A 12,708-nucleotide genomic window follows, 5' to 3' on the forward strand; every position below is an offset into this window, starting at 1 on the left:
AAAAGAAAACTTGATTTTAGAGAAACATATTTCTTCAAAATATTTAAGTATGGAAGAACACAACTTGTACTGGAACCCCTGGGCTAAGGTCATTAATTAAATTTAAATTAGGTTAATGTATATACATATGCGTATATGAGTAGTTGAAAGTACTTGTATACTGTTATACCATATGCATGCTCATATATTTCTTGCACTACTATTACTATTATTACTATATTAATGAAAATGTTATTACTATACTTCATCCATAGATTTCATAGTGTTAGTCCATAGAATGCTTATCATGCTTATTATTTCACTTGCTTGATTATTGTACCACAAGATAAATATATGTTGATACCTGTAAATTCATAAAGAAAAAAAATAAATTATAAACATTTTTTTTTTGTCTTTTTGAAGGCTAGCATTTAGCTTTTTTTGTAAAAGTGAATCACCAAGAACTACAGCTCTCACTATAATTACTAATTGATGCGAGCTAAAATTCTTTTGATTGCTGTTTTGAATTTTAGTATTGATGAAGATGATACAGCGGAATTAAAAAGTAAAATAACAAAAATACCGAACTCAAAGGAAAATTTAAAACGGAACGTCCTTTATCAAATGGCAAACTCAAAAATGCAAACCAATCAAACGAATGGAAAACAACTGTCATATTCCTGACTTGGAACAGGCATTTCCTTATGTAGAAAATGGCGGATCAAACCTGGTTTTATAGTTAGCTAAACCTCTCACTTGTATGACAGTTGCATAAAATTCCATTACATTGATAACAATGTGTGAACAAAACAAACGGACATAATTGGTGAAAATGTTAAATAAAGGGGTACAGAAGTCAACATTGTGTTATAATCTTAATGACTACAAAAACAAACAAATATGTCAACAAAGAAAAACTTAATGGCATATAGACAAAGCACATAAGCACACAGGATTGGTCATTTCAGATTATTTCTTGTCCTTGATATATTAAAACTAGTGCAGAGATATTTTTGCCTGAGTGTTATTTCTTTTTCATTAATTTTCGAAAATTAAAAAAAGATATAGGAGAATAAAGAAAAACTTTGAAAGTTTTTAAATATGGATAAAGTTTAATCATTTTGGCTCAAAATGATTTTTTTTAATTAATTAAAAAATCAACTAATGAAAATCAGACAGTCTCAAAATGTAAAAGTCACGTTATGTGAAAAAGATAAAATGGTTTGGTATGCAGTTATACATGTCAGTTTCTGTCCAAGGTTGGCGGTTCTCATAGCTTCCTCCACAAAAAAAAAAAAAACAACAAAAAAACCCCCAAACACAATAAACAAATGAAAACTATATGATATAAATGCAGCTGCTGATAAAATATGTGTACAGTGTGCGAATGCACGATAGTAACGTTTTAATTGAAATATGTTAACGCCAAACGATGGACCAGATACTATGTTTCTGCTGAAGAATGGATAAATGACAAAACGAAGGTTGAAATCATCATGTTTATAATAGATTCTAATTTTAAGTCGTCCATCTGTTTCTATGTCTAGGAAAAGATCAAGATATGAAGCACTTCTTTCTGTAGTATCCTTAATTCTAAGTCCACTGGGATTCATGAGATGTAATTACTCACTGTAATATGGCTTATTAGGTGATATAACTTATTCAATATATATCTGAGTGTTAAATTTTGAAATGTTTTTTTTTCTTTGTGTCTTTCTTAAGGTTTTGTATCAATTCTGCTACATATGCAAATATACAAAACAAGTCTGTCAACGTATATGTTGTCGATAAAAAATAGTCCAGCACTTTATCATCTTTTGCGCACTTGTGTTTGGAAACTGTTTTTTTTTTTTAGTAAGATTACTCAAGTATTTTCCAATGAAGCGTAATAGTTGCCCAAAGAATCGAAGTTGTTGTTTCAGTGAGAACTTGATATTTACGATGTGTTAAAGTATTTTTAGGTGACCAGAACATATAGAATAATTCGTTTATTGTCATAAGGAATTTCAAAATAAGTTATATACGTTGTAATGTAATTTCTATAGAGATCAAACAATGAACTGGAATATCACCGATTACAGTTTGAGCAAAAAGTACGCCATAAACAAAAAATCTTGATTTAAATTGAACGATTTTCACAAACTAAATGATCATCAGCCCTTGTTCTACATAGTTAACATATCTAATGTTAACATTCGATGTCGTTTCATTATAGATTTCAGATTCATATTGAAAGTTTCTTCGTACTTTAGTGTACACATAAACAATCACTTCAATTTGATACACTCAAAAAGATTTGGAAACTTATATATTATGAAAGAGATACAAGACAAGATCCTTTACATATTCCAGGACTCCTAAATTGAAATAAATGAACATGAAGTTGATGGAAAGAGGAATTACGTATCTTTTGAGAGGTTTTCGACCTGATAATTGCAACCAAAAACAGAATTTTTTAACCGCAAACAGAAAACGCAAAACATTGAATCTATGTATAACACGCACAGTCTCCAAATTTTATTTGTGTCGCCGATCTGGGAATTTGTCAACAATGTATTTGACCTTTTAAAATATTCTTATAAGACCATTAATTTAAGAAAATCAAACGACTTTGAATTTTATATCGATAATTTTGTTTTCCTCGATGGTAATGAATTTGATAGCGATAATTTTGTTTTCCTCGATGGTAATGAATTTATAGAAATAATTTTGTTTTCCTCGACGGTAATGAATTTTATATCGATAATTTTGTTTTCCTTGATGGTAATGAATTTTATATCGATAATTTTGTTTTCATCGATGGTAATGAATTTTATATCGATAATTTTGTTTTCCTCGATGGTAATGTTGTTTTGACACTGTCATAGAAAGGATACAGATTTCATAAATTAATAAAAGCAGTTATTGAAATGTATGACAAATGATTAGACGATGATTAAAGTATGATTCAACTTGATGAACTTTAATGGAATTTTTTTTAACATCCGTTTCGCGTTTAGGTTTCTTTTAATAAATACTCATTCGTTATAGATATTCAATGCGCATTTATGTCTATTGGGATTTTTTTTTGCCATGGCGTTGTCAAATTTTTTTGGACATATGCGTATCTTTCGTCTGCCTTTTACACCATTCCCTTTTTAAATGGATGTACAATGGTCTTATAGAAAATCAAACACCAGTTCATATATATTACACCGTACAGCTTACATATAAACAGTGAATACTAGGTACATGGTTTTCAAAAGATAAAATCCAAACTCGTCCAACTGGTTTAACCGAACCACATTTCATGCCTGTACCAAGACAGGCTACCTGGCTCTCATGTTTTTTGTCTTTGTTTGTACGTCTTTTCTCTTGAATTATTCGGTTTCTGGTGGTTAGTGAGAAAAACGATTGTGATTATAAATGCACGTTATCTTATTGTAAACTTTCACAGCCGTAATTGATTTATCAATCTAGTACAAACCCCATTCAAGAAGGTGTGCTAAACTGAACCATTAAGGTTTTGGGGAAGAACAAGTGAAACTTCAAAATGCTAACCGTCACCATAAATAATTGATTGACTTATACTATAGTTTGTGTCTCTGATGTTATAATGTAAGAATAGTCGTCTGATCTGTAGATTTATCGGTTGTGCCCCATTCCGTTTGCAACATTCTGACAGAATTTTGATTGCAGGGTGATGCATGCTAAACAGTTGACGTTGACCCATACATTCACTGCGGTCTAGTTATTTTTGGAGTTCATGTGATTCTTTTGGTTTTGTATGTTCTGAAAGGATTGATGAGATTTGAAGATTCATCGGTTAACTTTTACCTCTAACTATTAAAGCCCTGTATACCATAATAGTATAATAAACGTTTAATAGATATTCTAATGCAAGACGCCTTTGATCGACATTGTTTTTTACTTTACGTGTATCACAGTAAAAAAAGCACATACTTATTCACAAATAGAACATTAAATTTGTTGTTGTTATTTATTTCTTTTGTTTTTCTTTTGAAAAAACTTGTTTGCCAACTTATTTTAAGTTGATTATGCTAAGATCGTTAGCGTATAGAATACCAACAGTGTGTTCGGTGACTATTCATGTCAAAAGGAGCTTCATAGATCTTTAATATATCAGATATTGAATCTTGGCTTTTATTAAATTTATCAAAAAAATAATTGTTTGAGAAGTCATTGACTTGCTGTTTAATGTAAAGAAATATGCTTGGACACGTAATCATTACTTATTAAAAACAGATCCGTTCTCCTGTAAATGAAAAAATATTCCAAAAAAGGCTATACTGAAGATTGTTAGAAATGCAACTGCTACATATTTATTAAATGATCGATTTATTATAGTGTCTTTGAGTCTCTGCTACAGTTATTTGACATATCTCTTCTTGCGAACAAAATTATGAACCTGATCTTTTATATGAGTTTCGACGTAAAAGTAGATCAACCTATAATAATAAACAATAACGAATCAAAACTGTCAAATTTGGTAATCTCTGTTTTATACCTGCATCAAATACTTTTCTGGTTTTGACACAATGTTTCGTAATGTTCAGTTATAAATGCGCAAAAAAACATCGTATTATTTAATGAGTTTGACACTTGATGTGGAAGTACCATTGAATGACAATTTTCCAAGCAAGAAAAACATATTTAATATCAGCTACGCAACAGTATTTCACAAATGTTATAATCTCGTAAAAAGCTAAGGAAGACAAATTCAGGTAACAAACAAAAAATGAGAATCGCACGAACCCCAAAAAGGAGAGATACCGGATGCTTCGACAAGAGAGGCCAAATATACCAAAGGGATAATTAAAAATTATCAATCGGATTTAAACTGACAATGCCATTGCAAAAAAAAAAAAACGAACAAAGACCAAAAGACACACAACTCTATACGAAGCACAACATATAAAACTAATGACTGAGAGGCAAGAACCCCACCAAAAACCAGGAGTAGTTTCAGGTGCTCCAAGAAGGTAAAACAGATCCTGCTCCACATATGGCTCGTATAGGTACAAACTCGGTCATCAACCTTGTTTACTTTTTACACATTATGAACTAAATGGATAGTTGTCTCATTAGCACTCATACCACATCTTCTTATTCGCTAATTCACAGTCGTTGAGAAGAGGAATGAAGTGTGGTAACGATAATTGAAAAATATCTGTCGTCATCTATGAAGGAAAATGTGATAGGATATGAAACTTTGGAAGCTATATGCTCTATATGTATGCGCTGCTGGAATGTTTCTTCATCGAAATGGAAAATGCACGATTGGGAAGCTGAAAATGTTCTTACCTCACCCCCATTGTCAATTCTAGATGTAATTCAAAATATAAGATAGACGTAAATATATCTGCTGTATCTTTTATCTCATGTTCGAAAGGAAGGATGCGTTTAACATAGTCACCAAACTTATATAGTCAGAGGACATCCTTTATTTAGCGGAAAGTGAAATTAAACGATAACTAGCTTTTGTTTATTCTTCCTAAGAAACGACTGCATGCAGTCGGCCTCATATGAATAAATGAAGTCGGCAAGAAAAGGAGCACAGTTGGTGCCCATGACAATCCAGATTGTTTGTTGACAATCACGACCTCCAAACAAATTAAATATGTAGTTAAAGATATTTTCTTTGTTTGTATTAGACTGGTTTTTACGAGTTATCCCTCCCTAAGAAAAGATATTCGATTCTACGTTGGTCGTGAAACAAAGTAGGACCAATTATTACAATTTACCTTTAAGTTTGGAATTTGGAATACCTCGGTGAAGGGAAGAAAGGGCGAATGTTTTAAAACTATTGTAAGATGAATGAGACTTTGATTGTATGTACTTAAACAGACCTTTGAAATATTTAGTATCTACCTCTGAATAAATAGTGTCACACTTGTTTTGAAGCCCGACTTTGATAATTGATAAAATCGATTGTAACAATGTTGGAAGATGCTGGTTTCGTGGGGCACTTGAAGACCTAGCAATATAACGTTGTTTGTAAGCACATTAATGCAATTACGATATCCAAGATAGCTTCGTCAGTCGTACAAATTCGCACTCAATCAAAATGTTTCAATCGGGAATTGGACACAGTCGTTTACATTACAGACCAGACAACTCTACTGGCATCTACAGATCTCAGATGGTGATAAGTCTGCTCTCTTAAGTAGATACGAATTAAGGGAATGTCAAAACCCGTGCAGGAAATAAACTCATCCTAGGTACCAGTATAAAAATTATGTACGCCAGACGCGCGTTACCATCTTGTATGCAATGGCGATGACCAATGCAGCAATGAATACAAACTAATTTGTCTAACTTGATTATAAAATAACATGATCATTCATTCAAAGACTCTTATCAAAATTTCAACCATCTGTTTTTATATACCGGATAAACTTAAGAAGCTGCTCACAGTACAATAACATATTCAAATATTTTACGTAACTCCTTTCCAAGAATCTTGTGACTACTTTTATTACATTAAAAAAAAGGTCTAATCGTATTCGGGTGATATCTTCTCTACTAGTCAAACGTAAAAAACGTTTAATCTTTCGCCTCTCTCTTTAACAATTTTTCGACCTAATTACACTCTGCACTGCTATTTTTATTCAATTTGGACGATCGTCTGCATCGCATCATTAGACTTGTGCTACGTAACATATAACATTTCTTAATGTTTGAACGCTTTCAACTCGAATAAATTGGAGAGTGTTGGTGGCTAGTATGGTATGGTAGCATTGTTATGCTAAGTAATACAGTATAACAATGAGGCAGGATGTACATAGTAGTGTCTGAATACGCTCGACCAAAGCAGTAAAGTTGTGAAATCGTACAATACAAGCCATAGATGCAACAACATGAACATTGAGGAATATCGTTCAAAATAAGGTGGTTTGATGTTACAAAGTTGACATCATATCTTTGGATATATATTTTTGTGGCGTTATGTTATTGTAAGACAAGAATAAAGTCTATTAAATGGATGTTTCAAATCAGTATTATAACATTACTATCGATTAACAAATTTTCAAAGTGTTGACTAGGCACGTGATAGGTAAAAGTAGTTTCTATAGCCTTTGAGTACAACCTAATTTAGGACTTACGTTTAAGGGTCACTACTATTAGTTGATTGAATGATACGATATGTCCGTGTATCGTCACAATAACGATCTGTTTTCGTAGTCTTAGATCTTAAGACACAAGAGTAGTCATTTAATATGTATCTAAATCTTAAGATGATAGAAAAAAGTCATCTAATTTGTTATGTCACCGATCTTGTCCTCTTCCCGAGAGTGGATTCGCATGACACGTGATTTATGCATAGCAGGAGACACTAAACTGTCGACACCTCCGGTTTTGTACCATTTAGATTCATGAAATTACGTCTGTTCTTTTTTTTTTATCTTGCATTGTTTATCAAATCAATAAATAAAACTTTTAACATCGATAGTCTACGGTTGTCTATATTTATCTCAAATTTGACAACAGTAGTTATCGCAGTACCAGAATCTATAACAAACAAGACGGTTTCAATTTTTAAATTAGAAATTTTCCTCAATTTAGCAGCAACATTCCAACTGGCTATCTTTGCAATTTAATTCCATTAACAATCCAAAGTACAGATGTTTATCCTTTACGTAATGGGAATGATATAATATACCCTTTTTTGCAGACTTTCATTGACCCAAGAATACTTCATACCTTCAACTATACGACTGTGGAATAACCTTAATGTGGTGACCCGCAACATTGACTTTTTATGTAAATTTAAAACCGATTTGAAAAATCTTAAACTGAATTCAAAAGCCCAAGTACCTAAACATAAGGAATTTGGCAATTGTAAACTCAACATAATTTTGACTCAACTTAGATGCTCAGCCTTTTTTTTTGAATTATTATCTTAACATAGTCAATATAATTTCAGATCCGTCTTGTAGCTGTGGTGCAAAGCGTGAAGATTCATTTCACTTATTTTTTGAATGTCCTGATTATACGAATAAAAAATTAAACTATCTAATAATCTGAACTGGTTACCAGAGAACTCTCAATTAAATTTGAACATCTTAACCTCTGGTGATTCGTCATTAACTAATGATGAACACGAAAGAATTTTAAAGACTGTATATGAATTTACTATAAAGAGTCAAAGAGGTTTTTAATTGTGTAATATAGCACACTTAAGTACATATACATGTATATTGTGTACAATCATTCACATCATCACACATCATCTTTTCACATATTCAATATATATAATGTATTGTGTGCATGCATGCTTTGTAAAAAATTCTATTGTTATAAATTGTGTTCATGGGAGAAGACTTTATAAGTTTGATTAACTTGTGTCTCATCCCTTTTGCATATTTAAGCAAATAAAACATGTTTAAACTAAACTAACACCCCAAATTCAGCCGCGTTTGGAGTATACATTTCTCAACTTATAAACGTCTGAAAACGTCACGTCCTTTTCCTAAAAAAACTTCCCGCCATCAGGTTTTATATTTTTTTAACTTGGGCATTTCTTGTGCATGTGGGTGCGCAAGCGTGATTCGGACAAAAAGGGTTTTTACAGTGTCGTTTCTTATTTGTTTACCCTGGTTCTTTTATTTACTGAAATTTTACTTAATCGAAAAAGTGTATATTATATAAAGTATGAACTTTCAACGGCAACATTGTTTTTGTTAGTGACGTCATTGTCTAATTTACGTCACCGATGAGTCTTTTGTAGACAAAACGCGCGTCTGGCGTACACAATTGTGGTTTTGGCATTTATGCTGAGTTATTACTATTTACAATACCTTTTTTGTTGGCTCTTTGTAAGATTAATTTGTGTATAAAATAAGATGTGGTATGCCAATGAGACAACTCTCCACAAAAGACCAAATGACGCAGATTTTAACAACTATAGGTCACCAAACGGCCTTTAACAAAGCCCATGCCGCCTAGTCAGCTACAAAAGACCCCGAAAAGACAAATGTCAAACAATTTAAACGAGAAAACTAACGGCCTAATTCATATAAAAATAATGACCAAAAACAAATATTTTAAACAGTAACAAACGACAACCACTGAATTACAGGGTCCTGACTTGGGACAGGCACATTCAGACAGTTGTGAGGTTACACACATTTGAAGGCGCCAACCCTCTTCCTAACCTGGGGCAGTGGTGCAATAGTACAAAATAAGAACAAACTATACAAATCAGTTGATAAAGGCTTAACTCATCAGATTTATAAAGATTGAAATACATCTAATAAAAACACAGAGTGGACGTGGCAGGGAATTTATACATCCCAACAACAAAAAGACACTAAGTACAGATCTGAGTTACTGACAGCTAGTTCAAAGCCTACTGAAATTTTGTTTGTTTGAATTTGATAGTTAGTTGTGTTGCATGTCTTTGATGTATGTTTACACAGTTTTGACTGCTTAATCCCAATTATTGTTACAATGTGAGAGGCGAAAGATACCATAGGGATATTGAAACTCATATAACCTATTATATCTGTTTGGGCTGCTTATCCAATTTTGTCAATATAACGGAACTATAAACAACTGTCATACAAGGTAGAGGTTTAGCAAGCTATAAAATCAGTTTTCTCCGCCACTTTCTTTGAAAAAAGCCTGCACAAAGTGAGGAATATGGCAGTTTTTTTCCACTTGTTCCACTGATTGATAGGTTTTGATTTTGTCCGTTTTTAAGGACTGCTCCTTTTTGAATTTGCCTTGGAGTTCAGCGTTTTGTTTTACTTTTTTATACTTAGTTCTCCTGTTTAAAAGAATTCCGAGATTAAATATAAAGGGAACCAAAAGTAGCTAAAAATAGATATTCGATACAGATGTTTCCTCTGGATGTAAACTATACTATACCAAATAACGAAAAGATACACCGTAATTGGTTTATGGAATGCATATAATTGCTATTTTTCGAAAAATGTCACGTAAGTTTAAAGACAATTGTGTGTGTCATTTAATTGAAAGGATAATATCCTGTTTGAAATTTCCGCTTAACATGTCTGACAATAGGTCTATTTATACGGATGATTCATATTGAATTCTTTCAATTTGGTTCATAAAAGATTCTATCACGCAATCTGTTTGATAACGATATCTATCCACTCTGTATAGTTAGATTTTCAAACTGAAATTAAATGAGGATTTTTAAATGTTTACACACAACGATCAAGAGTGCAGAGAATATTCAGTCTTTGTATTTAAGAAGGAGACTCTATTTTTCGATAAATGTTAAGTGATCTGTTCGGAATAAACACGGCGGGAATAACACGATACAAGTTGAATCAACGTGTGGCTTATCAAAATGTATCAACAATCAGAACCGGTTATTACAAATCAAAGAACATTTGTGATCTTATATTCTAATTCAAACGTTTAGACGAACATTCATTATTTGCAAATGAAACCGAAAACCTGTATAACGCATCAATTCGCCTGGCAGTATAAAGCAAAGCGTTTATTCTATAAAAGACAAATCCAAAGTTAAGATCAAAGTTACTATCAGCATAGGCAGCTACGTGTAACAAATACAAAACCCAATCTACAAGAAAGCAAAAAAAAAAAAAATAAGACAATTTTCAATTTTGACACAAATTCTGAATTATACATTCAAATAAAAAACTACACAAGAAAATACTTTTGTCGGGTGAGAGGGTGTAAAAATTTGTTGCACTGAAAGCAAAACCTCAAAATACAATATCTTGCAAAAATACTTTTGTCGGGTGAGGGGGTGTAACAATTTTGTTGCACTGAAAGCAAAACCTCAAACTACAATATCTTAAACCAACACAACCGCAAAATCTGAAGCACGAACTATTTGAATTAACCTTAGTCAAATATCACGGTCAGTTCTAACTTAGTCTATGCAAAACATATCATCTATAACATATATCCATCACAAATACACGTGTTAATATTTGCATAGCAGTGTACATAACTTTAATCAATGTATTTACAACAAACACACTAATGTGATCAAAACTCAACACTTCTCAGTATTAAAATTGGTAAAATTAAACATTTAATGATATTTCAATGTAAATCGTTTTGTTATAAAATTAACCAAGGATATCAGGTTTATAATTTGGCACGCCTGACGCGCGTTTTATCTACATAGGACTCATCAGTGGCACTCGAATCAAAACATTTGCAAAGCCATGTCAAATATTATGAAGTTCAACAGGATTACTTACCGAAATATTAATTTCTTTTTGCGGATGTGATTTTAACCTTGTATTCATTTAAAACTTCAATATTGTTTCAAGACTATGTACGATATGTAATAGAAAAAGAAAGGATATGGAGTTCATCCATGACATAGGTCATTATGTCTCGTATGTTAGTCAACGTAGTGTGTATAGTAGTTGATCACCTGTACAACAAAGATATATATCTTAAGTTGACAAAAAAAAAAAAAAAAAAAAAAAAAAAAAATTATAACTGACTTTTACAAAAATATATTAAGATTTATTACAAAATTATAATTACATATTTTTTTCCCCTTTCTTCTCAACTTTAATAAAAAGACCAATTTCACACCAGTTTCAACAGGACTTACATTATTCATAAAGTGAAATGGTAGAAATTATCTGCTCAAACGTTCGATTTGATTAAATATACATGTTCATATCGCTCCTCGTGTGTCCTTGGATCACAATTGTTAGGAATAACCCAGAAATGACACACAGTGTAAACAATTTAAAAGAGAAAACCAACGGCCTTATTTATGTATAAAACACCAAATAAAAAACATTTTTTATTAAATGCTGCAACAAACGACATCCACTGATTAATATGCTCTTGACTTTGAGTAGGCACATACAGAATTTAGTGGGCTTAAATTTGTTTGCTGCTAACACTTAACATTAGAAAGTGGTTTAACGTCACGAACAACACAAGAACACTCCATACAAATCTGTTGCAAAGGACTAATAATATCACATCACGCACATAAACAACAAAGACACAAACAATTTTAAAAGAGTTTTTACAATTTTATCGATTTAGTAGACATTTTTGTCCCGCTGATTAATAGATATAGCAGATAATTGTAATTAACAATGTTAATATTACCATTTATGAAGCGGATAGACAAATGATATAAGAATGAAGAACTATTGCAATTACATTCAGATATTCAAGGTGAAAAGAATTAAATATTTATATTCTGCAACTTATGTTTGTACTTCAAAAAAATATTCATTGCAATAAAACCGGTATGGATATAAGAAATAATTGTTACAGACTAGTGTACAGGTAAAAATTTGTTGTTGTTATTCACTTCTGTTGTTTTTCTTTTCATTTGTTTGCCAACTAATTTTAAGTTAATTATGCTAAGATCGTTAGCGTATAGAACACCAAGAATGTGTTCGGAAACTATTCCTATCAAAAGGAGTCTCAAAGATCGTTAATATATTAGATATGATATGAAACATTTTACAATAAGCCTCTATGCTTTTATTAAATTCACAAAAAAAATAAATTGTATGAGAAGTCATTAATTTGCTGTTAAATGTGAAAAAAAAAATATGCTAAAACACATAATCATTATTTATTCCAAAACAGAGGCGTTTTCCTGTAAATGAAAAATATTCAAACAAAGCTAAAATGAAGAAATGTGGCTGTCGCATATTTATCAAATGATCGACTTATTGTAGTGTCTTTGCGTCTCTGCTACAGTCATAAATTGATAAAGCCTCATCGTATTATTTA

This window comes from Mytilus californianus, unplaced genomic scaffold, assembly GCF_021869535.1.
Source record: "Mytilus californianus isolate M0D057914Y unplaced genomic scaffold, xbMytCali1.0.p SCAF_13, whole genome shotgun sequence".
Lineage (NCBI taxonomy): Eukaryota > Metazoa > Mollusca > Bivalvia > Mytilida > Mytilidae > Mytilus > Mytilus californianus.